Source organism: Indicator indicator, chromosome 36, assembly GCF_027791375.1.
Source record: "Indicator indicator isolate 239-I01 chromosome 36, UM_Iind_1.1, whole genome shotgun sequence".
In the NCBI taxonomy this organism is placed as follows: Eukaryota; Metazoa; Chordata; class Aves; order Piciformes; family Indicatoridae; genus Indicator; species Indicator indicator.
The window spans coordinates 4,164,674-4,169,846 of record NC_072045.1 but is presented as its reverse complement, the minus strand read 5'-3'; positions in this window follow the sequence as shown (position 1 = coordinate 4,169,846).

The following is a 5,173-nucleotide window of genomic DNA, read 5'->3' as shown; positions in this document are numbered from 1 at the left end:
GAGCACCAGGCCTCTGCAGACTGGACACTGACAGCTCGCCTTGCCCTGCCCTGCCCTGCCACCACCACCTCCCTCCACAGCCAGCTGACCCCAGATGGCTGCCTGCCCGCGGCCTCGGGCTGGGGGGTGTGTGCGTGTCCCCCACCAGAGCCAGGGGGGAGGCTGGGGGGCACCTTCCCTTTTGGACAGTGCCACCTTCTTTCACTTCCCAAGCTGGAGGTCTGCCCCTGCTCGGCTGCTCATCCCATTTCCTCTCCTCCAGCCTGTCTGTTAATGCTTTTTTTGCTGCTACTCCCTCTTTATCCTGGGAATCAATGGACTGTGGTCTGTCTCCTGAGGCTGAGGTTTGTGTCCATCTCTCTCTTCCCCTGTCCTTTTTTTGACCCCCACCTTTCCACTGCACCTCTGCAGTTCCCAAACTCTCAACCTGCAAGAACTCAGTGCCTGTGCTGGAAATGGAAGAGCTGATTCAGCAGCTGCCTTAAGCCAGGAGCAGGAGGGAAGAGAAGAACTCTACCTGCTGGTGAGCCCTGGGGGGGAGCTGAGCACCACTGCTGTGTCCTGGCCCTGCTGTGACAAGGTGGAGCCCTGTGATGCAAGGAGAGCTCTACAGAAGCATGCAACACTATAGTCTTTTTTTTTTGTCTTTTTTTTTTTTTTTTTTTTTTTTTTTTTTGGAGTTTTTATTTGAATTTTGCAGAGCAGATGGAGGGAAGTGGCTTGAAGGTCACTCAGGGGCCTCCTCTGCCACCTCTCTCTAATGGCAGCTCACCAGCAGAGTTGTGCCAACAAGGTAGCACAGCAGCCTGAAGCAGCTGGCTACAAGCAGAGGTCACCTCTCCAGAGATCACAGCAGCATTTGGGGTTTTTGCAAGGCAAGGTGGATGATATTTATGCAAATCCTCCCTCCCTCCATCCTCTGTGCTGCCTCCCCCATCCCACCTTCTCCTACCCCAGCTCCCTGAGCTTTCAGATGTGCACTGAAAATTGGCTGTGCTTCAGTTCTCTGCGGGTCAGTGACTGTTCCCCCCTCGCCCATCTACTCAGCAAATGCTCTCTGCTGGTTTTTATTTACCTGCTCAACAGGAACTGCAGTTCTGGGGGGAGGAGAGTTGGGGTGGGGTTGGGGGTAAGGGGGGGAGGGGATTGAGCAATCTGCACCTCAGGGGAGCAAATAAACACAACCCCCACCCCCATCCCCCTCCTCAAGCCAAGGGTTCTGCTGTGGGGGGCAAGAAGAAAAGAAAGCAGAAACCAACCACACCCCCCCAGCTTCCCCCAGCTGAACCACCTGGACTCTCCCTGGAGTATTTTAAGTGCGTATTATGAAAAGAAAATATTTTTATGGATTCTTATTCTTTTATAATTATGAGTGTAAGATGTAGCAACTCAATAAAATATTGGGGAAGAGAGAGAGAGAGAGAGAGAGAGCGAGCCTTTGGGTGTCTGTGCCTGCAGTGGGGAAGGCAGGGAAGAGGAAGCAGCAGCAGCTGGCTGCCCGTAGCCAAAGCCCTGTCTGTGCTGAAAGCAAAGAGCTCTGTTCACTTTCTGGGCTGAGCAGTGGAGAGAATATTAAAGGCCCTGATGTTCCTCGGGGGAAGCATGATCCAAGCAATTGAAGATGCAGGGTGGAGAGTTGAGAATCCTGGGCCTTGTGTTTCCTTGGCTCTGCCAGCCAGGAGCTGCGTGACCTTGAGCCACTTCGGCAGCTTGGGCTGCTGGATGCCAGCCCTGGAGGTCACTGCCTCGCCCAGCACCCTGATGCCTGCCGTGGCTTGGGGGGGATGCAGCTGCTCTGCTCCCACCCCAGCGCATGGGGAGCTGTTCCTTGCAGGTGCTGGGCCTGCCCATGCCTGTCCTCTCTGGAGCTCAAAGCTTACAAACCCCAGCCTTGCTGTTTTCCTTTCTATATGAGAGTCAGGCATTAATTAAACCATGGCTATATGCCCCCAGGGTGTGAGCTGGAGGCTTCTGTTTTAAATGCAAAGCATCTTAGACCTTGGAGCATTTTGCTGTCTGAACATAAATGTGAATGTATTTGTCACCCCCTGCACAGAAACTCAGCATGGTAGGAGTTGGAAGGAACCTCTGGAGATAGCCAGTCCAAGCCTCCTGCTCCAGCAGGGCACCCACAGCAGCTTGCCCAGGAGCACAATGCCATGGGGGGGCTTGGAAGCTCTGCAGAGAAGGAGACTCCACAACCTCTCTGGGCAGCCTGCTCCAGGCCTCCAGCAGCCTCACACCAAAGAAGTTTCTCCCCCTCTTCAGATGGAACCTCCTGGGTGCCAGTTTGTGCCCAGTGCCCCTTGTGCTGTCCCTGGGCACCACTGAGCAGAGTCTGGCCCCAGCCTCTTGCCCCCCACAGCTCCTTTGTCTCTGTCTGAGCATTGCTCAGCTCCCCTCTGGGGCTGCTCTTCTCCAGGCTCTCAGCCCCAGGGCTCTCAGCCTTTGCTCCTCACAGAGCTGCTCCAGGCCCCTCAGCAGCTTTGTAGCCTCCACTGGACTCTCTCCAGCAGTTCCCTGGCTCTCCTGAACTGGGGAGCCCAGAACTGGACCCAGTACTGCAGATGTGGCCTCTCTAAGTCAGAGCAGAGGGGGAGGAGAACCTCTCTGAGCTTTCTTGCCCTGACTGTTGCAGCTGTTTCACCTTCCACCCACACCCCCCTGTGAGCAGCCCCTGGTGCAGCTTTTGAGGTCGGAGGGGCGGAAGGGGACAGTGATGGAGGAAATTGCACATCTCTGAAGCTGCCTTGAGAGAGGAAAGTTTCTCCCTGCTGCCCTTAGAGCCTGGTGGGTGCTGGTGGATGGTAAGGAGCTTCATTTTGCGGGGGGTTTTGTTTCTTTTCAGTCTTAACTTGAATTGCTTTTTCCTGTCCTGAATGAGCCAAGTGTTTCTTAAAATGCCTGCAATGCACTCTCGAAATGCTCTTGTCTGCAAGAGTTTACAAAGCTGTCAGCTCCTTTGATCCTCCAAGCTTGCAGCAGAAGCTGTAGGATTATTTGATGCCATCAAAAAGAGGTTGTTTTAAGGGTTTTTTTTTTTTTTTTCCTTTTGAGGGGGGAGGGAGGCTGAGAAATCCTGGGAATTATTAACTGGGGAATCACCAAGCCCAAACCTGTGCTTTCCAGCACGGAACAGCCTCGGTCAGGGATTGAAATAAGAATGCTGTGGATGGTGCCCACCCAGCTGTCCTGTGGGGAAAAGTGAGGGAGCACCAAGCCAGGGGGCAGCTGGGTTTCAGGGTGGCTCTTGGAGGGAGGGTTTGCAGCTGTAGAGTGGAGCTGAGTTCATTTCCTGAGCGAGGTGAGGGCTGGGGGAAGTGGCTGGGGCTGCACTGGCTGAAACTGGGCACAAACAGCTCTGCCTCAAGAAGTTGGACTGAGCATGAGAGCAGCCTGGGAGGCATTTCTCCTGTGAACAGCCAACATGTGGGGCTTTATTTTTAGGCAGAGGATGTGGAGGGAGAACAGATGTTCCTGGGGACTTATTTTTACAACACAAACACTTCTCAAGCCATGGAATTAGCTCCTGAAAGCCACCACTTCACCCTGAAAGATGCTCAGATGGAGAACTTCCTGGTGTTGCAACACCTGAAAGGGGGCTGCAAGGAAGCTGGGAAGGGAATTTTGACAAGGGTTTGTAATGATAGGATGAGAGGGAATGGATTGAAGCTTGAGGAGGGTGAATTTAGGCTGGAGAGTAGGAAGAAATTCCTTCCAGGGAGGCTGGGGAGGCACCGGAACAGGTTGCCCAGGGAGGTTGTGGATGCTCCCTCCCTGGAGGTGTCCAAAGCCAGGTTGGAACCTGGTCTAGAGGAAGGTGTCCATGCCCGTGGCAGGGGGGTTGGAACTGGATGATCTTGAAGGTCCCTTCCACCCCAAGCCATTCCATGGATCTATGGATCTCTACTCCCAAAGTGTGTGGAACCAAGGTGTGACTCCAGCCCTCGCTCTTGGGAGGGCACATCAGTGGAAACTCCCTGCTGAGGGTGGTCAGAGGCATTTGATCTGCCACGGTCCTGCCGTGTGCTGGGTGGCTGAGCAGAGCAGCACCCCAGGAATAACTGAAGTTGCTCAGAAATACCAAAGCCCAGCAGGGGAGGTGTGGGGCGTGCAGCAGTGGTGATGTGAGGAAGACAAATGGCTGTGGTGGAGGGGGGCTGGGGGTGGCAGGAGCAGGGCTGGGGCTGGGAGAGGGCTGCCTGTGTGTGCTGGCCAAAAGAAAGGCTGTAAATTGATACTGGAAAATCCTCAGGGAGGGATTTTGGGGAAGCACGTCCCAGGGCTTCCTGCCCTCCTGCTGGGACAGATGCAAGGCTTCAGTCACGGGCGTGGGGCAGCAGCTCCTCTGCCTTCCCACCTCTGCAGGGAAGCCTCTTGGCTCTGGTTCCAGCTCAAGCCCTTTGCTTGAAAGCTGGGGCACCTTTCTCCTGGTGCAGCTTTCTGCTGGCTTCCAGGTGAAACCAGCTTTGTCCTGGCCCAGCAGCTGCAGTTCTTGCTGAGCAGCGATGGAGAGAAGGGATTCTGCCTCTCTGCTCTCCTGAGACCTCACCTGCAGTGCTGTGTCCAGCTCTGGGGCCCCCAACACAAGGACATGGATCTGATGGAATGGCTCCAGAGGAGGCCACAAAGATGATCTCAGAGGGTTGGAGCACCTCTGCTATGGGCACAGGCTGGGAGAGTTGGGACTGTTCAGTCTCCAGAGAGACCTCAGAGCTTCGTTTCAGTACCTGGAGGGGATCCACCATGCTGGGATTTGGGGATTCTGTGAGCATAGTGGGGCAGGGAGGGGACAGAGCCAGCTTCTCTCACTGCCCTTTTGTCTGTGTCTGCCTCCTCCTGCTGTCCAGGCTCTGCTCCCTGGTGAAGCTGCTCCTTCCTCTCCTAAAAAGGACACTTAAATGCCACCCAAAGGACAACTAAGACCTCCTAAAGCTCCTGTCAAAACAGCAGTGTGTGGCCAGGCAAGAGCTGATCCAGCTGAAGGGTCCAACCTGTCTCTCTTCCTTCTGGCTTGGCTGCTCTGTTTGCATTTCTCTGCCTCCCCCCTCGCCTCTAATCCAGGGCTTGGAAGGACTCATCCTGCTCCCAGCCCATGGCCCCAGCTGGTAGCTGTGGGGCTCAGCACAGGGACCTCTCTGACCCTCCTCTTGCCATTCCCCAGCTGGGTGCC